Raw genomic sequence first — 21,357 nt, forward strand, 5'->3', positions numbered from 1 at the left:
AAGAGACTGTCCCTAAAGACTTTTAGAAGAATTTACCACAGGAGGAAGAAAATAAGCCCAGATACAAAAAGGAATGATGAGTGAAGAAAGGGGTAACTATGTAAGTAAATCTAAACAATTATCAATAGTATAAGATAGTATTAATAGTCTAACCTGTGAGAATAAACACAAAGCAAAACAAAAAAATATTTATAAAAACACATTAGACCATATATCAGGTCTTGCAAATTTTGAAAAGTTGTTGTCAAATAGACCACGTTTTCTGATCACACTATACTTACATGATAAATCAATTTTTAAAATGCTAAAAAAAATCCTCTCATATATTCAGAAATTATAAAATATAAATAATTCATGTATCAAAGAAACAGTATAATGGAAAGTAGAAACAACTAAAATTGAATTATAACAAAAATATTTTTATCAGAGTTTTTGATGTTTGATAGCTATGTGAAGTTTAAGAAAAGGAAGAGAAAGAAGAAGGTGTGAGTCAGGGGGAGCACTTGTCTACTTTTGACCAAGTGTTATTCTAAAGATAAGAGCTGAAGTTCAGGGTAGCCTGGGTGGCTCAGCCGTTTAGCGCTGCCTTCAGCCCAGGGTGTGATCCTGGAGACCTGGGATTAAGTCCCATGTCAGGCTCCCTGCATGCAGCCTGCTTCTCCCTCTGTCTGTGTCTCTGCCTCTCTCTCTCTCTTTCTCTTTCTCTCTCTCTGTGTGTGTGTGTGTCTCATGAATAAATAACTAAAATCTTTAAAAAATAAAAAATAAAACCTTCCTATAAAAAAACAGTAGTTTTGTCACCAATTTCTACACACACTATTATAAACAATTTTACTAAACAGTAAAGGATCAAATAATTCTATCTTAACCAAACTCAAACAGAACAGAAAAAAAGAGTAAATAATATTGAAACAGACCTGTGAGATAGGAGAGGAGCTCTACTTCACCTTATACTTCCTTCCCCCGCACCCATGAATAATAATTCATGGTGCCCTTAATATTAAAGACATAAAACTTCAAACTTTAAAAGGGTATTTGGAGGAGACTATATGATTTTGGGATAGGAAAGAACTTCTTAAGTCACAAAAAGCATTAATCATAAAAGGAAAAAGAATGAATACATTAAAAACTTCTGTTCTGGGCAGCCCGGGTGGCTCGGCAGTTTAGCGCCGCTTTCAGCCCAGGGTGTGATCCTGGAGACCCAGGATCGAGTCCCATGACGGGCTCCCTGCATGGAGCCTGCTTCTCTCTCTGCCTGTGTCTCCACCTCTCTCTCTCTCTCTCTCTCTCTCTCTCTCTCTCTCATGAATAAATAAATAAAATCTTAAAAAAAAAAAAAGAACTTCTGTTCTGAAACTTCTGTTTTGCCATAAAAATAGATGAAATAATAAGTCACACGTTAGGGAGAAGATGTTTGGAACCTATATAACTAACAATGAATTAGTACCCAAAATATATAAAGTAAGCCAATTTTTTTTTAAAAAGGGACAAAATATATGATCAGATATTTTATTGGAAAGAAATGTAAATGGCTAATAATTATGAGAAGATGCTGGGGCACCTGGCTGGCTCAGTGGAGTGTGCAACTCTTGATCCCGTGTTGTGAGTTTGAGCCTCACAAAGGGTTGTTGAGATTACATAAACACAAAATCTTAAAAAGGAAGGAAGGAAGGAAGGAAGGAAGGAAGGAAGGAAGGAAGGAAAGAAAGAAAGAAAGAAAGAAAGAAAGAAAGAAAGAAAGAAAAGATAAAAAGATAATCAACTTTATTAGAATTCACAAAAAGGAAAATTTAAATCATAGTGAGATATAATTTTGTATCCCATTCAATTACAGAAATTTGAAAACTGAAAATATTGACTTTAATAAGGATTTAGAGCAAAAAGAAATTGCACCAATCACTGGTTTTATGTATAATTTGTACAACTACTCTGGGAAAGGATTTAGGATGCTTTTTAAAAGTTGAATATAGGGGGATGGCTGGGTGGCTCAGTGGTTGAGCATCTGCTTTCGGCTCAGGCCGTGATTCCAGGTCTGGGGACTGAGTCCCACATCAGGTTCCCCTTGGGAAGCCTGCTTCTCCCTCTGTCTGTGTTTCTGCCTCTGTGTGTGTGTGTGTGTGTGTCTCTCTCTCTCATGAATAAATATATAAAATATTTAAAAGTTGAACATATAGGGATGCCTGGGTGACTCAGCAGTTGAGCATCTGCCTTTTGCTCAGGGTGTGATTCCAGGGTCTAGGATAGAGTCCCACAACTGGCTACCTAAGAGGAGTTTACTCCTCCCTCTGCCTATGTCTCTGCCTCTCTCTGTGTGTCTCTCATGAATAAGTAAATAAAATCTTAAAAAAAAATTTGAACATATAGCTCCACTATGATCCAACAACAACTTTTTTTTTTGATCCAACAACTTCTAAATGTATGTCCTAAAGAAATTTGTATATGGATTCTGGGAGACCTGTACAGAATATTCATAGAAGCGTGTCTGCAACGGTTAAGACTGGAAACAACTCAAATGTTTATTCATAAGATAATATGGATACATACACATACATTTTGGGATATAAGTACAGTGAAATACTTTAGAGCAGAGAAAATGCATACATTATTACCTCAAGAATCAGTATGATGAATGAAAGAGCAATGAGAAGGAGAATGCATACACTATGATACCATTTTAATAAAATTTTTAAAAATAAGCAACAATTGAGGGGCCTGGGTAGCTCAGTTGGTTAAACAACCAACTCTTGATTTCAGCTCAGGTCATGATCTCAGAGTCATGAGATTGAACCCTGCATCAGGCTCTGCACTGGGCACGGAGCCTGCTTAAGACTCTCCCTCTCACTCTGCAAACCATCCCCCAACTTATGTGCACATTCTCAATCTCTCTCTCTCTCTCCCTTAGGGGCATATGTATTTATGGTAAAACAACAAAGAGAAGAGAATTGAAAACAATATTCAGAAATGGGAGAAGATATTTGCAAATGATATATCCAATAAGGAGTTAGTATCCAAAATATATAAAGAATTTATTCAACTCAACACCAAAAAAACAAATAATCCAACTAAAAATGGACAGAAGGCATTTCTCCAAAGATATACAGATGGCCAACAGACACCTGAAAAGATACTCAGCATCACTCACCATCAAGGAAATGCACATCAAAACCACAATGAAAAAAAAAAAAAACACGCAATGAGGTATCACTTCACACCTGTGAGAATGGCTAAAATTGAAAACATAAAAAACAAGTGTTGGGGAACATGTGGAGAAAAAGGAACCCTCCTCCACTGTTGGTGGGAGTGCAAACTGGTGCAGCTGCTGTGGAAAACAATATGGAGGTTCCTCAAAAAATTAAAAATAGAATTACCCTATGATCCAATAATTCCACTACAAGATCTACCCAAAGAATACAAAAACACTAATTTGAAAAGATACATCCACTCCTGTGTTTGTAGTCATATTATTCACAATAGCCAAATAATGGAAGCAACCTGAGTGTCCATCAATAGATGAATGGATAAAGAAGATTCGGTTATATATAAACAATGGACTATTAGTCATAAAAAATAAAAATCTTGCCATTTGCAACAACATGGATAGATCTAAGTGAAATAGAGAAATACAAATACCATATGAATTCACTCATATGTAGAATTTAAGAAACAAAAGAAACACAGAAAGAGACAAACATGAAATAGACTCTTAACTATGGAGAACAGGCTGGTGGTCACCAGAGGGGAGGTGGGTGGGACAATGGGCAAAATAGGTGATAGGGTAAGATGCACTTATCTTGATAAGAACAGAATAATATACAGAATTGTTGAATTACTATATTGTACATTTGAAACTTAAATAACACTGTACACTATACTAAAATTTAAAAAAATAAAAATAAAAAAAATTTAAAAACCAATTTTTGGAATACTATCTTTTGAGAGAAGACAGGGTGCATAATCAAGGACTAACACACAGGGAACTCTATTGTATTATATCATTTTATATACTATATATTATTATAGAACATTATAAACATAATGTTCTATCTCTTAATATATATGCAGGGGTCCAGATGTTCAGTCTATTATTATGCATTATAACACACACAAGTATTCTTTTGCATTACCAAATATTTATAAAAACATGAAAAATGTTGAAAAAGAACTTACTGTATAGCACATAGTCAGCATTCAATACTTAATGATAACACAGTAGCTACTGTGTCTGCTGTTCTGTAGGAATGGTGTTGTGCAGCCACCAGATCTCCAGTGGCAGAGGACTCAGGGGCACCAGGTCACTAACTTTCCAGATAGGACTCTCTGTTCATGTATGTGGCTGGTCTTATCGACCCAACCACAACCCAGGAGAATAAAGTAGTGTTTCTTCTTTAGCCAACAGCCTGGTTCGTCTTTACCTGTTCATCCTCCTAGCCTTTACCTTCTAGCCATCCAGCCATTCATCCATCCATCCATCCATTCAGTAAATATTTAAGCACCTTCCAAGGTCTGAAAATCTCCAGACTTCAGCTTTCCAACTCCCATGATTTGAAGAATCTTAGGGAGATGATTGGCAAATGATTTGGCAAATTATAGATACATGGATGAAGTCTAGTCTAAGGTACATCTGATCACTCTCTCTTGGCCACCCCTCCTGCTAATGTGTCATGACATGGACTGTTCAGATTTATAAACCTGCATAGCATATGATTCACAAATCTTTCCCACATGTTGGCCATTTTCATCCCCTCAATCCTAGTAAGTGAAGCTCACAGCTCACATGTACTAACATGAGATATCTACATGACAGGTAATCAGGGGATTTTTATCATGAACTGACTGTGATATTAGAGAGGGTCTATATATATTAGTTCCTATTGCTGCTGTAATAAATTATCACAAACTTGGTAGCTTGAACACAGATTTGTCACCTACAGCCCTGTGGGTTAAAAGCCCAACAGAGCTAAAATTAACATGTCAGCAGGGCTGCATTCTTTACTGGAGGCTCTAGGGAAGAATCTATATTCTTGCCTTTTCCAGCTTCTAGAAGCCACCCACATTCCTGGGCTCCTGGTTCTTCCTCTACCTGCAAACCTAGCAATGTCAGATCAAGTCCTCACACAGAATTCCCCTGACCTACTCTTCTTCCCTCTCCCCCCTTTTAAGGACCCTTGTGATTCATTGGGTCCACTGGATAATCCAGGATCTTTGTTCTAGCACTCTTTGCCATACAAAGTAGTATATTTAGGTTCCAAGGATTAGGGCAAGGACAACTTTGGGGGTAGGCATGGAATTATTCCACCTATCACACTATAAGACATCACTTGTTATTACCTAATTTTCTCTCTAAATTAGACAATCTAAGCAAGCTATCAGGACCATGTTATCTCTACTTTCCAGAGAAATGAATTACTTCAGTTATGCCTTAACATCTACCTTTATAGAGGATCCAAGGGTGATTGAACAACCTCTATATGATTTTTAGAAACAGCTGAAGTTATTGTCTGGCATACTATTAAATGTTCTTTTAATATAGCAGCCTACACTATAAATTTTTGCTGGAGTTTAATTCCAGGAAAACTTCTAATTCGGCAGATGGATTCATCAAATGCAAACAACGTGGACCACAGGATTGCCTGCCTTGCACTGGCGGTCAGAAAACTTCAGAATGAAATTCATCCCACTTCCTGTAGATAGTTTCTGTTTTGTTTTAACTCTTAAAAAAAAATTTCTTATTTTGGATTTTTAAAGATACCACAGTACTCTAAGAAGCAGTCATTTCTGTCTTAATAAATATAGAAGTTTCTATTAACCATTTTTCAAAAGAAGATCACTTTCAATGACTTTTAAAAAATTTACAAATGCTTTAGCAGGTTCAGAATACTGTAATTAAAAACTATTAAGATTTTCTAAGAACTTGGGGTGCCTAGATAGCTTAGTTGGCTCTTAATTTCTCTTCAGGTCATGATCTCAGGACAGGAGATCAAGAGCTGCATCAGGCTCGCACTCAGGAGGGAGTCTGCTTGAGATTCTCTCTCCTTCTGCCCTCTCCCCCACCCCAAATAAATAAATAAATCTTTTTAAAAAATATTTTCTAAGAACTTATGTCTAGTATGTGCTCAAGAGATATTTGATGAATAATGCCTAATTAACAGTGAACACTATAGCATTTAATAGTGTTAGCATGTGCAGGCTAAGAGTTCCTTTGGTCACACTTTGACATTCAGAGTAATTAGGTACAAATAAGTCCTCCAGTATTTATTTACATGGGTTCACAATGCATCCTGACCTGCCTTTCCTGCTTGATATTCCTTTAATTACCTTTACATAACTGAAGCTTCAAGCAAATGGGAATTTTCAGGCTTCTCCTAAGTTCCTTCATTTATGCTATATTCTGCGCTTAGCATATTTCCCCATTTCCTATTGTCACACCCCCGGGGTACCCCTCTGTGCATCCTTAAATGCCACCTTCTCCAACCCACCTTGCAGGATGCCAGTTCTCTGTTTTGAAACTCATGGTACTTTGTTTCTTTCTTATGGTTCTTATATATTATGTTCTAATATCATCATGCAAGTGCACATACCCAGACATACACATATGCTCATGAACCATTTGAATTCTTTATATCCCCTTTTAAAAGAGAGTGACTTATGAACAACATGTCTCAAAGTATTCATCTAATTTAACTGCAGTACCTCTTAATTATAGGCATAAATTTTGTCCTAATAGGAATGGAAACCGTGCTACCGCTTATTACAATGCATTACATTGTTTAGCCCAGATTATCTGGGTAGTTTACCCAAAGGTTTGTTGAAATTCAAATATATTTAGTTTAAGATTCAACAGCTCCCTCTCGTGGCCTCTGTGGGAAATTGAGCTTGCTGGCCTCCAGAGTTAAAACAGAATTTCATTTTATTTTTAGAATTTTCATTTGAAGTGTTTCTCAATCAATTTAAGTTTTGATGTTAAAAGTTAATTATCACGGGGGCACCTAGATGACTCAGTCAGTTAAGCATTTGCCTTTGATTCAGGTCATGATCCTGGGGTCCTGGGATGGAGCTCTGTGTTGGGCTCCCTGATAGTTGGGAAGACTCCTGCTCCCTCTGCCTGCCGCCCTGCCTACTTGTGCTCTCTCTCTCTCTCTCTCTCTCTCTCTCTCTCTCTCTCTCTCTCTCTCTCAAATAAATTAATAAAATCTTTTTTTTAAGATTTATTTATTTATTATTCATAGAGACACGGGGTGGGAGGGGGAGAGAGAGAAAGAGAGAGAGAGAGAGAGAGAGAGAGAGAGAGAGAGGCAGTGACACAAGCAGAGGGAGAAGCAGGGTCCATGCAGGGAGCCCGACTCGAGACTCGATCCCGGGACTCCAGGATCACACCCTGGGCCGAAGGCAGGTGCTAAACCACCGAGCCACCCAGGGATCCCCTAATAAAATCTTTTTTAAAAAAGTTAGTTACCACCGAATGGTAAATTTTATTTGACATAAAGGTGTCATTTTTATGTGAAGAATAAATAGAGACAGTTATTGGTCAATGGTTTCCATCTCAAATGACTATAAACCTGCTTTTAAAAATTAACATATTTTAATTTAAATGTTAATAAATATTTGATTAAGGTTTAAAAGCAAGTTTTCAGAAAGTCACATATGTTTTTTCATTACACGAGAATGAACATACCTTGGAACTCAGTGACAATATAGAACATTCTATTTTTGCTTTTTCCAAAATTTGGAACAGTATCAATGACAAATAAGTTTAAAAGCTCAAGCATTGTAACTATACAATCAAATGCTCTGTTTGCAATGGAACAATTTAAAACAAGGGACCAAGTAAAATTGCAAAACCTTAAATTCAAAAGTACAGCACTTAACGAGGTCCAAATCCTTCAAGCCACCATGCCTAAGATCCCAGGGCGTTGCTGCCATAAAGGGAAAAGTGACAGAGGAGGTCAAGGTCTGGCTGTGGGTGGGTCTCCACGCTCTGTGGTGGGCTTCCTAAGGAGCAGCCTGCCTCAGCGAAGCGCATCACACGGTGAGAGGCTAAGCTTCAGTAAAGATAAAGTGTCTGAATTCTGGCAGCACACAAAGAGCTCCAGCTGGCCAGAAGGCTCTCCAGAAGGACTCCAGGGACAAAGGGGTGGGGATCCTAACCTCCCCCAGTCCTCCCTGGTTCCAGAGCGGAAGAGAAGAAAGAAAGGGGCATCACTGAAGTCTCCATCTGTCATTGCTAACATGACCTCGTTTGAGAAATTAAAACATCTATTTAACAGAAGCTTTTCTTGTATACAGACTGTCTCTTTCCCTTTGGGTTCCCATTGTTGTCTAGGATTCCAACAATTAATTCCAAGCAACATAAGTTCTGTGAACAGTTTGATGGTTTCCCTTCTGTGATTGTATTTTTGTATAAAATCTGACTTCAGCAAAGCATTTTCATCAATGATATTTATTCTAATTGGGAAGGAAGCACAAGATAAAAGAGGAGAACACATGTATTGCATTGTAAGTTAGATCATCCTTTAGCGTGTGACTTTAAAAATGCTTTAAAATACACATAAATTATTGCTAGGTAAGAGATTTTTTAAAATCACAAGTTTACCAAAAAAGCAAAACAAAACAAAAAACACGTAGAAATTGTACCTAGTTCTATTGCTATTAAATTTGTAGTTTTTCTACAGTATGTTATAAAAATGTATACTATTTTTCTCTGTCATTAATAAAAATCATATATCTTTGGGGCTCCTCCTTCTTTAGAAACACATTCACCTTCCCTGAGTATCACCCAAATTATAATATGCCCACTGAAATCCACCTGGTCAGGGATGCTTCAATATTCTCCTTCATCCTAAATATTAAAAACATTATAAAACAGGCTGAGTAAATTTTTAAGAGTTTATCATAATTTCTCTTCATCTGAATGTACACCAAATGATTTTGAAGTAAGATATTTAAAAAGTATGTGATAATCTATCCACTTAATAAGCAAAAATTTTGGAACCCAAATCCCATTATGTAATTTTTCCACAAACACAAATAGCTAAAAAATTTTAAAAATTCATCAAGTAAGCAAAATATGTTTAAAATAGCCTTTATTTCAGGTCAATAGTAAATGGCAAAATGTCAGGTAAGGTTGATGGTGCGCGAAATCAATGAACTTCAACCCAGCCATCTGATCACCTAGCTAATAAGTTGCACCTTACTTATCATCTACTTGTCTACTAATGGATTGACATCATTGGGTTTCTGACATGTGGATGTAATCTCAAATTGGATTTCCTAAATTATGTATTGCCTAGCTCAGCTAAAGCTTTCCATAAGCTTTCATCTACTTCAGTTGGAGAATAAGGAGTATAAAAAGATATTTCATTCAAGACCTAAACGGCCTTCCTTAGATTCTTTTTTAGTCTTTAGTTAACCTCAATGGGTAAATTATGGCTATAAGCAATGCTGAGATGAAAAACATGATCTTTTGTAACATTTCTATCTGTCCATCAGAAAAGACATTTTGGCCTTACAATCATGAGGTGGTTGTTAATACAACTTAATTTGTAAGAAGACATGAATATGTTATATACATGGACGTGTATACTAAAATGTGTTAAACCCTAAGTGTATATCCATCCAATAAAAAACAAAGAGCCCCAAAACACTCCCAGGTTATTTATCACAATAAAATATCCTAAAAATGTGAGAAATCTCATGTTTGACTCTCCACTGATGTGAGGTGACTCATTTGCCTTTGCTTACAAAATAAAATCATCCCAAAGTTTGCCTACAGATGGATTGGCCACAAGAGCAGAATATTTGGTACCAATACTGCAGATTAATAAAGTTCATTTATGGTATAATTCCTAATTATAGGAAGAGGAGGCCAACCTCAAAAAGGAAGATGTCACTCAAAGGCTTTGATAGAAGGTGAATGTTGAAAGTCAAGAAAAGCATAAAGCTGTCAGTCTGAGTCTCCAGAAGTGTAGAAGAGATAGTGGGGTAGGGGAGGGGACAGGAATGGAAGCCCTTCTTACCAGGTTTGGAGCACTGGAGACTCGTAAGGACAAGTCCTGGAAAAGAAGGAAAAGATGTGCTGTTAGCACACAGATGTGTGAAAGATTGTTTGAAGTTAAATTTGGATGTTAGATCTCTATTTGACCTGAAAAAAAATGTATAAAGAAAAAAATATATACACATACATACATGTATACATTTACATATACACACATACATCTCCAGTGGCCTTAATAGCAGATTTTAATAGCATTGAGAAAATGACATGTTCTACCCAACATACTTGGATTGTGCAGCGGCCTCATGGTTCTGACTGTGTTATTTTATAACTGAAAGCGCTGGGTTTCAAGATCAATGGATTTGATGGTTAAGTGCATGGACTCAAAGTCAGAGCACATAGGGTCAAATCCCACCATTTCTTGCTGCAGGACCCACAGCAATTATGTAACCTCTCTGCCTGGCTTGAAGCAGAATTGAGTGAAAACTATGTGAATTAATGTATAGAAAGGGCTTAGAGCAGGGCTTGGCACTTGTAAACATATGCAAAAGTATAGTTATTTTGGGGATCTGCTCTCCATGGCTAAAAACTGGACACTTTCTCAGGAATCCTTGTTCCTGCATAGATATTTATTAGACTCTCTCCCCTGGCTCACTACTTGGCTCAACGTCTGTAAAGAATTTCTGATCCCCAGTCCCTATGGCCTCATTCCATACGTCCTGAGCTCATCACCATCTCTTACCTCCAGAAACCACCCTTTCCTGGATGTTGCCCGCCACTTCTTAGTTAGGTTCATGTTAATTTATGATCATCATACCATCTGGGTGAATAGAGAGCTGTTCGCTCTTTCGTTCACCAAGCTAACACATATTTAGTGAATGCTGGCCCTGGGTCGGGGTGGGAACAACATAGGTATGAATGAGGCCGGCAATCTCTGCACCCACGTGACTTATCATGTCTTTATTCCCATGCTGGGGGTCCAGGCAGGGTGGGAACAGAACCTCCACCCTATTGCTGGAACTATGTGGCAAACTGCGTACTCCATATTCTGGAGTATCCTATAGGGCTACTCTCTGAACAAGGAGGCAATAAAACTTTTGGAAGAGAGAATACTAGAGGCACAATGGCTCAGAGGGTAAGAGCAAGGGAGGAAGGGAGCTGGTAGAGGGTGCTCAGGCTCTTGGGTTATGCATAGGTTCCTGGGAAAGGGAGTCGGCTCTGGTAGCATCAGTGGTGTCAAGGTCAGCCCAATGACACCTTGGTTGTAGGAATGGGAAGGCAATTTTAGGCTCAATGGTATGAGTGTAGTTTGTATCACTTTCTCTCCCTGCTATTGAAGGATAGATGTTCCAAGTTCTTTCAGCAAGAACTCAAGAAAGCTGAAAGCCATTAAATAAATTAGTGCAGGGGTGCCTGGGTTAGTGAAGCATCTGCCTTCAGCTCAGGTCATGATCCCGGGGTCCTGGGATCCAACCCAGCAAAGGGCTCCCTGTTCAGCAGGGGGTCTGCTTCTCTCTCTCTCCTTCTGCCCCCCCACCCATTCATGCTCTCTCTCTCTTTCTCTCTCTCTCTCTCTCAAATAAATAAATAAAACATAATAAAAATAGAATTAGTGCAACATGCAGGGTGCTGTCAAAAATGGGAAGAATTTCCAACCGGACACTGATGAGAACTGAAACTGCTGGGAAACAGCCATCCCAGCTCAGGAAGGGCAGCTACTGCCCTTCAGAGCTACTAGAGTCCTGCCAAAGGAGGAGCACTCCCAAATCATACTGGCCTCAGCCTGACCAATCAGGAGAAATCACCAGGAGCAGAGTAGAAGGATAAAGCCACAAGCCAAGCCCAACGATTGACAGACTGTAAGAACATCTGGGGAAAATGCACCAAGTGTCTCAAATCCTGCCAGGGGGCAGAAGAGCTTGGATTGGGGCTCCTACTATTTTACTGTAGGGCTCAGAACCCAGACACTTGTCACCATGGCCACCACGTCCTAACACACACACCCTACACCCGCCACATCACCATAGGGCTGGGGTTACAGGTGCCATCAGAGAACAGAGCACCATCAACTCTGCCTCCACATGGGAAGAGGAAGCCAGCACTCAGGGGGTGTAGGGAACACAAAACTGTGCTTTGGCTTCATGATAAAGTCTCACTAAATGATGGAAGTATCCCTTCTAGACGGTAAATTATTTGTTGTTGCTGTTGTTGTTGTAGTTGTTAAGATTTAAAAAAAAAAAAGATTTTATTTATTCATGAGAGACACAGAGAGAGAGAGACAGAGGCAGAGACACAGAGGGAGAAGCAGGCTCCATGCAGGGAGCCCGACGTGGGACTCGATCCCAGGTCTCCAGGATCACGCCCTGGACTGAAGGCGGCGCTAAACTGCTGAGCCACTGGGCTGCCCGGTAAATTATTTCTAAGTAAAATTAACTTTGTTTTAATTATTTAGATTTTGTCATGATGGGGACTCTAGAAGGTTTGCTAGCCAAAATTCATGATCCAAGGGGTACTCAAGAAAACCATCCTGGGAGAGGTGGCACCTGTGAAGGCTGATGAAGGAGCCAGGGCATCGGGCATCGGGGACCAAGAGGACTGCCTGGGGGCGGGGGGAAGTTTGGGAGGAAGGACTTAGAGGCTACAGGTGTAGGAGGTGGTTCCTGTGCTGCTGCTGTGTGGGGAGGTGGCTGCTGAGAACCACAAGTGATTAACAATGATCAGAGCAGAAGCCCGAGCAGCAGGGGGTGGCAACAAGTGCGGCTGAAGAGCTAGACAGATTCAGATGGCTTGCTTGGGGGTTTAGAACCCATCCTGAAGATCGTCAGCCGCCCTGACACGGTCAGATTTGTGCTATTGATAAATCACCCTCTGGGGGAGAAGGGACCTCAGGGAAAGAAATGAGCTGGGAAGCTGGGCATTATCTCTGAAATTCCGTGTTTATTGATCCGCACTGTGAAGAGTTTTCTTAACGTGTCCAGTCCATCTGGTACCTGGCAGGGAAAGGTAACCTGGTAAGGCTTTAACTGACATTCTCAGAATACTTTTTAAAAGAAACATTTAATGGGAGCCTGGGTGGCTCAGCTGGTTAGCAATCAACTCTTGATATCCACTCGGGTCTTGATCTTGGGTGGTGAATTCAAGCCCCATGTTGGGCACCATGCTGGGTATTGAGCTTACTCAAGGAAGGAAGGAAGGAAGAAAAGGAAAAAAAAAAAAAGAAACATTTAATAACTCCATGCATCAGTTTTGGAGTAAGCATTCATCATAGTAGATTTTCTTCTTCCAAGGCCGGTCTTGTTAAAACTCATATTAGGTCATTGTTTAGAAATATCATGTCTTGCTCTATTGAGAAATTATTGTTGTTCTTACCACTAAAATCCAGAGTCATAAAAGCACCAGAAAGGGGGATGGTAGGAGGCTAACACAATGTGTGTAGATTACAACTTCAGCCAGCAGGGTAATTATTTCCTTTCATCTGTCCCACACTAAACCAAGCAGTCTTTCCTTCTAAAGGAGGCCAGTAAGTAACAATGATCAACATGGGGAGGAAGACCTGCATGAGTTTGTCACAAACTAAAAAACTGAGGAAACAGAGGAATAGATGGTTAAACATCGTGTGACTAAAATACTTGAGAAGATGGGGTACCTGGGTGGCTCAGTCTGTTAAGCCATCGGTCCTTGGCTCAGGTCATGATCTCAGCGTCCTGGGATCAAGCCTTGCATGGGGCTTGCTACTCTGTGGAGAATCTGCTACTCCCTCTCCCTCATTCCCTCCTACCTGCTCATGCTCACTCTCTCTCTCTCTCACAAATAAATGAAATATTTTTAAAAAATAAAAAATAAATAAAATAACTGAAAAGACATGGCAGTCAAAAGAACACCTGAGAGAAAATTAATTTTTAACACTTTACATGATTATATTTTTAAACTTTTTTTATAGTAAAAAATGTTCAAGTACGCTAAAAAATAGAGTTGAAATTCCCTCCATGGGGGTACCTGGGTGGCTTAGTTGGGTAAAGTGTCTGACTCCTGATTTCAGCTCAGGTCTTGATCTCAGGGTCATGAGTTCAAGCCCTGTGATTTTAAGCCAAGGAAAGAAAGAGAAAGAAAGAAAGAAAGAAAAGAAAGAAAGAAAGAAAGAAAGAAAGAAAGAAAGAAAGAAGAGAGAGAGAGAGAGGAGAGGGAGGGAGGGAGGGAGGGAGGGAGGAAGGAAGGAGGGAGGAAGGAGAAGAAGGAAAGAAGGAAGGAAGAAAGAAGGAAAGGAAGAAAGAAAAAGAAAGAAAAAGAAAGAAAGTTCCCTCTATGAACCCATCACCCAGATTTAACAGCCATCATTTCACTACACTCATTCCATTAATTTTCATTTTGCTGGATTTTTAAAAAGCAAATCCCAGTCTTCATGCCACTTCACCCCTTAATCATACAATATCATCTCAAGAAGGGCCCATTTTCTTACATAAACATAATACCATTATCATACTGAACAAAAATAGTTAAGTAAGCTCTTGAGTTCAATGGTTGATTTGCTGTAATCTCCAAGTTTACAAATAGGTCGTGTTCCAGAAATTTGGTTATAAGTCATTTTAGGTTTCAGGAAACATTTCCCACAAAAGCAACTTTAACTCCAATGTCACCTGAAATGGAACAATAAAAAAACAAACAAACAAACAATTTTCCAGCTAAAAATGGTAGCAAGTAATGCTTACCGCACAAAAATGTTTTATTTCTATGGAATAACCTGGACTAAACCTCTTTGTATACATTGTTTTTGTCCATCTTTAAAATTCTCTTCTAACTGAAATTGGACAATTAGGATCATCCTAAGAATCTTGCTTCATGCTGCCATACTTCTTTGCGGAAGGTGTTATAGACAAGCGTTTCTCACATCTTAATGTGCATTGGAATTGCCTGGGCATCTTGTTAAAATGCAAATGTTCCTTCAGTACATCAGGGGAGGGGCTCGAAGGTACCATCTACATTGTCTGCTTATGGGCTGTCCATGGATCACCTGGTACCCCCACCCCCATATTCATATGTTGAAGTCCTAAACCCCAGTACCTCAGAACATGACCTTATTTGGAAAGAGGGTTGATACAGATACAATTAGTTTAGATGAGGTCATCAGAGTGGGCCTTAATCTACTATGACTGATGTCCTTATAAACTGGGGAATCTGGACATAGACATGGACACCTGGAAAATGCCATGTGAAGTCTGCAGTCATGCTACTGGAAGCCGGAGAGGACCCTGGAACAGACCCTCCCCTAGAGCCTTCAGAGGGAGCATGGCCCTACAGACACCTCGATCTCAGACTTGCAGCCTCTAGAATTGTGTGAGATGCTCAATGTCTGTTGCCTAAGCCCTCGGTTTGTGGTACTTGTTTCCAGCAGCCCTAAGTAAACGAATACACCCCCCTCAGCACAGCCAGGGTTCGGAGGGATCCGACATTGAACACATTCCAGCACTGTACTCGGGGTTAGAATAATGGCTAAAAACTTAGCCCCTGCGGTCAGGCCCATGTTCCATCACCTGTCCTGACTCAGGCCAAGCTTTGACTTCGTCCTCTGTGAAACGGCCGTGGTAACATGCAGGCCTGTCTTGTCAGGGTTTTTCAAGAATTAAATAAAAAACACATGTGATGGGCAGCCTGGGTGGCTCAGTGGTTTAGTGCAGGCTTCAGTCCAGGGCGTGATCGTGGAGACAGGGGATGGAGTCCCACGTCAGGCTTCCTGCATGGAGCCTGCTTCTCCCTCTGCCTGTGTCTCTGCCCCTCTCTGTGTCTCATGAATAAATAAATAAAATCTTAAAAAAAAAAAACCCCACATGTGATGTTCCGAACTCTGCTGACTTTCACGAGTATTTTCTAGGGCAAAAAAAGGGGGAAAAAACTCAGAAAAACTTGTAGGGAACCAGGGAGCAAGTGGGTAATAAGGAGTGGAAGAAGTAGGTGTGAACTACTCTTTTAAAGCTTTTGTTATTGTTGCTGTTTTTAAGATTTTATTTATTTATTCATGAGAGACACAGAGAGACAGGCAAAGACATAAGCAGAGAGAGAAGCAGGGTCCCCAAGGGGAGATCGATGTGGGACTCAATCCCAGGACTCAGGGATCACGACCTGAGCCAAAGGCAGATGCTTAAGCACTGTGCCATCCAGGTGCCCCATTGTTGTTTTTTATTGTTAAAAGGAAAGTTAAAAAGAAATGGGACTTTGAAGAACACACGAGGTCAAGAAAAAGTGTTTTGTTTTGTTTTTAAGATTTTATTTATTCATGAGAGACACACACAGAGAGAGAGAGGCAGAGACATAGGCAGAGGGAGAAGCAGGTTCCACTCAGGGAGCCCGACGTGGGACTCAATCCCGGGTCTCCAGGATCACGCCCTGGGCTGAAGTTGGCACTAAACCGCTAGGCTACCAGAGCTGCCCAAGAAAAAGGTATTTTTTAGGATGATCTTGGTTGTAGATATCTCATCCTCATTATCAGAATGGGTGGAACCGGACTGTGTCCTCAGGTGCTGGGGAAGGCACAGGGTGAAGTGTGGCCCTGCCTCTTCCGGGTGCTCCAGAGCCTGGAGCCGAGAGGCCAAGAGGCAAGTGGAGTCACAGACCAGACAATGGTCATCTGAGGGGGTCAGGCAGAGGGGCACGGGCCAGGTAGAAGGAATGAGATGCTCTGCAAACCAAGGAACTCAAATAGAAGTGAGAGCCCCACTCAAGGAGCAGGCAGTGGGACCTGGAGAAATTCTGTGAGGGGGGAGCATGGGATCGGAGCAGCATGCATGGGGAGGGCATACTAAATGCACCAAGTGCTGCTCAGAAAAGCCAGGCTCACACCCCCTTTCAGTCTGTGGTTGGGGTCAAAGTTCCTCAAGCTTTGGCAACATCTCCCAGGTGACCCTGTGCCATCCTCCCACCCTGGTTCTGGGGCAGATGTGTGGGCTTTGCCCAATGGGGCACTAACACATGGGACACAGCGCAGGCTTGGACTTGCTCACCTCTCCCCTCGCCCACCATCCTAAGGACATGTCCAGGCTAGCCTGCTGGAGAAGAGACCTTTGGCTCAGCTGGACCATCCGTCCAGCTGACGGCCTGCTGGGCGCCCGCGAGGTGAGGGAGCCTGGGCCAGCCCAGGTAAACCCCCGGCCTGCAGACCCATGCCCTAAATGAATGCTGAGAGCCACTAGGCTTTGCAGTAGCTCATCACATGGTAGAAATGGGGGAACAGATGACTGACCTGGCAGCTATGGCAAGGACTCCTCTTGGAGACCAGAGCCTCCTACCACACACCTGGGTTGTGGGGCTGGTAACGAGAGATAGGTGAGCCACAGACGCCAGGGGCAGAGAGAGGAAGGAACCACGGGAGCCACTAAAATTGGAAGGCCATGACCATGATCACCTTGGCCAATTTCAGGGGTCCTAACCTGACGTCCCAAAGGGCAGCCTGTCAGAATTTCCTATATGGGGGTCTCTCTCAACCCTTAGACCCAGGAGGTATAATCCTTGTACTCCTCCTAGTTACCTAGATGATACCCCAAAGGTACTGCCAGGTGGCCTGTGGCTCCTCCAGATACTGACCAGCAGGGAGCATCTGAGAGGAGACCAAGAGAGTTTCGTCCACAAGCTGGCCTGCCCTCCCCTCACCCCATGATACACCATTTTGGAATGTTTTGGGGAGGTTGGTGGGGTCCAGAGCCGGCAGCCAAGAAAGACTTCTCGAAACGACCTCAGTGCAAAATTGTGGTTTTATTAAAGCACAGGGGCAGGACCCTTGGGCAGGAAGAGCTGCTGCCCCGGGATTGGGAGGGGCGACTGATTATATACTTTGTGGTTGGATCGAAGAAAATGTAAGGAAACTTTCAAAAGGGCTTTCATATGCTAATGTGAGGCCTGGCTATTGTCAAACCAAGGTTGTTTTTCTCTCCAGTAAGGCATTAACATTAAGAAGCTGGGAGCTTCCTGGAGGAACGGGACACTCTGCCCGCCTCCAGTACTTGCCGGTGGGCTGCAGGTTATAGGGACAATTCCTTTCATCTACATTTCCTTGTGCCATTGTTTCCCACATCACCCAGAGTCTAAATGTATTTTGGTCTGAAAGCAGAGAAAAGTTCCCAGCTCTGGAATGGTCCACAGACCCGGTGCCCATGATGGAGGGTCTGGCTGAGATGCAGAGTGGAGGCAGCAAGATTCCCGGGCAGATCTTGCATCATTGACCAGTTATACCCTGGGCTTCTCGGCAATGGCTTGCCAGCGACCAGGTCCCTCACCTTCCTGCTGGGCCCCTGGTCACAGGCAGCGACCACAGGCAGTCGCTGCAGGACACCCAAGGCCTCTATCCTCAGTGAGTCCCGCACTAAGTTCTATTTCAGATACAATGGTGGGCAAGACTAGGTCCTGTCCCTGAGTCTCACAGTCTAGAAGGCAGGAGGAGGTGGACAGGAAAGCCACCACTACAAGTGTATAAAGAAGGTCAAAGACGCCTGAGGATGTCACCTGCTCTGAGAATTCTGGGTCTGTTAGTGCAGAAAAACTACAGGGCTTCATAAGCTCTGGCCAGTTCCTTCCTTGTGCCCATCCTGGACCCTTCCCAGACCTGCTTGTGCAGGAAGGGCCAGCCCTGGAGCCCCGGGCCGGGGCCTGCAGTCGGCATCACTGGCTGCCTCTTGCCACCCCGACCGGGCAGGCTTGGATGCACAGGTGTTGGCCAGAGGAGGAGGCCACTGTCTCAGTGTGTTCTCTGCCAGGCAGGATATTAGAGACAGGAGCTCTGCTCCCCCAGTAAAGTTACAGGCCAGTGTTTTCAGCCACGCCTGAAGAAGAAAGCAAGGCAGGATCAGTCTGTTTTGGACAAGTCTAAGGGTCCTGGTGCCAGTGGGTGTGCCAGCAGAGTCCGCCAGCTGTAGGACAGCCCCATGCCTCACGGACACCACCCAGCCCGCAGAGGGAGAAGTGGTAGGATTCCAGGACTCTTCTGTGGCTCCAGGATTTGTCCTCGGCAGCAGCCACACTCTCAGGCCCCCGCAGCAGGGTCACCATGGTGCCCAGGGGAGGGGCAGCAAGGCCAAGTTCCAGCCCAGGACTGTCTCTGGGGCCCAGACCAACTGTGGAATGTGACGACTGAGCAGGAGAGCCACGCTGGCATTGCCTCGGGAACGGGGAGAGGAAAGAGCCCCAGGACCGGGAGTTGCACCCACTTCTCCCTCTGGGGCAGGTGAGACCTCTGAGCACTGACTGAAGCCGGGAGCAGACACCCCAGTGTGGGCCCAGCCTAGGCTGGAGCTGGCGGACCCAGGGCCAAGCACGGGCAGCGCCGGGAGGGGACCCCGCTCATGGATCAGGTCCAGGGAAGAAGGCAACCTCAAGGTCTCGCAGGGGTCAGCCTGCTGGGGCGTCCAGACACATCACAGCAGGACGGAAACGGGAAAAGACTAAAAGAGTTCAAGGTGGAGATGTCCCCCCAGGCTCAGGGAGGGAGTTTGCCAGTGTGCTGTCCCTCGAGAACTGGGCATCCGGACACGTGGCATGGGACACGCGGCACGGGACACACTTGGCAGGCCACGGTAGGGAGCCACGGGTAGGGACCGAGGCAGGAAATAATGGAAGGAGACGATGGATGGGGATATTCGCAGAAGGAAGATCAAAGGACATGGGAAGTGGCGCCGCAGCAGGAAGGGAAGTCCTGATCCAGGCCGGCAGTAGAAGAGGGGAGCAGGGATGGTGGGAGAGAAGGTGGCCCTGCTGGACCGTGAGGGCCCAGAGAAGAAAGAGGAAGAGACCAGCTGGCCCGCTCTGGCTCCCGGGTTGGGATGTCTGTGACGCGCAGACCTGTATTCGGCTGCTCCTGACAGAGCCGAAGCAGAGTCTGGGCAGCGGGCAGCAAGCTGGCTCACACCTGCGCGGTGACACCCCCCCCCCAACCCGCAGGCCTCTGGCAGGGCCTGGCCATTCGGGGACCTGCAGCAAAGTGCTCCTTGGGTTCACTTCCCAGTGCTCCCATGTGTTCCCAGAGGCCACACGACCCTGCATCCTGTTTTATGAGTAGCCTCCAGCCCCTGGTCCCATCACGGTATCCTTGCCACCTCTCCTCCCGCTCAGCCACATGGGCTCCTGGGCCTTTAAGTCACCCTATCAGCTGGAGGCACGAAGTGTTTTTCTTAGTAGAGGCTGCAGAAAAAGAAAACTAAGAGCTCTCTGGGATGTGTGAGGAAAGGGGAGGAGGAAGGGACACACGGAAGGGGTAGGGAGGGAGCACTTAGGGAAGGGGTGAGAAGGGAGCAATCAGAGGAGTGGGGAGGGGGCGCTCATGGAAAAAAGGGGGAGGGAGCACCCAGGGAAGGAGAGGAAGAGAGAGCATGAGAAAGGAGTAGGAAGAGTGTGGGGCCACATTTTCTCTCATTCAGCAGACTAGGAAACTAAAAAGGAAAGAGGTCTGGAAAAAAAAGAAAAAGGAAAGAAGTCTGGAATACTGGTCTCTCCTTGAACCTACTCATCTTAACCTTGCTTTAAGAGAGTCAGGAGACACACAGTCTACACCTGAGCTCCCCCAAGTGTGACCCCACCTCTAATCGCCCACCCTACTTTGCAGCCCAGGCCCACACAGCAGCCTTTTAGCTGCAGCTACCACAGTTTTCCTGCAGAACTTCCCAGTTATGCTTCACGGCTTAAAGTAGAAGTAAAATGTGCACTTTCTGGGGTGGCACGTGCACACAGACCCTGATGAGAATAAATGCTGTTTATTATGATTTACTATGTATCAAGCACATATAAAATTTCATTTAATCCTCACAGCGACACCTGAGGCAAATAGTACTATTACCCCTAAATTTAAAGTGGAGAAAAGCCTGAGCCTTAGTAACTTCCCCAGATTGCACAGCTTGTCATCGGAGGAGCAGGATTTTGAGTTCCAGGGCCCCACTCCTAACCCCAGCTGTGATGCCACACACAGAGGAGGCTCCCTCCCAAAGAGCAAGCTCTGGTCCCAACTGCCCCCTAGGAAGACATGAGGAGGTTGTCCAGCCGGGTCCGTCCCTTTTCCCTGAGGCCACTCAACAAAATTCGTCCGGACTCTACACAGGTGATGTGCCTATTGTTTTAGGGGACCCTTCTCTAGCTGGGCAAGAGGTCACCAGAATGACTACAGTAACTACAGGTAGAAAGTGATTCTCTTAAGAAGCACAGGTGGGGGCCAAGGCAGGACAGGTGCTTTGAGCTGAGGGGAGCCGCAGGGAGGGCTCTGTGAAGGAGCAGACATTGCAACTAGATCTGCAAGGAAAGGCCAGCTGTGGGCGAGTAAGATCACCAAGGGTGGGGCAGTGGGCATGAAGAGAGGCTGGTCCAAAATGATGAAACAGTGGGAGCTGCAGGGACCTTGT

The 21,357-nt window shown here is 43.5% G+C and overlaps 1 protein-coding gene across 1 annotated transcript in view; it reads right to left on the reverse strand.

The window, feature by feature from the left end:
- The window catches only part of SPATA13 (spermatogenesis associated 13), a 345,561-nt gene that overhangs the window by 288,205 nt on the left and 35,999 nt on the right, over positions 1 to 21,357 (reverse strand). Inside the window, 1 exon segment of the mRNA XM_055317330.1 lies at positions 10,014 to 10,049. The gene's annotated coding sequence lies outside the window, so the exon portion shown is untranslated.

Source organism: Nyctereutes procyonoides, unplaced genomic scaffold, assembly GCF_905146905.1.
Source record: "Nyctereutes procyonoides isolate TBG_1078 unplaced genomic scaffold, NYPRO_anot_genome, whole genome shotgun sequence".
NCBI classification, from domain to species: Eukaryota; Metazoa; Chordata; class Mammalia; order Carnivora; family Canidae; genus Nyctereutes; species Nyctereutes procyonoides.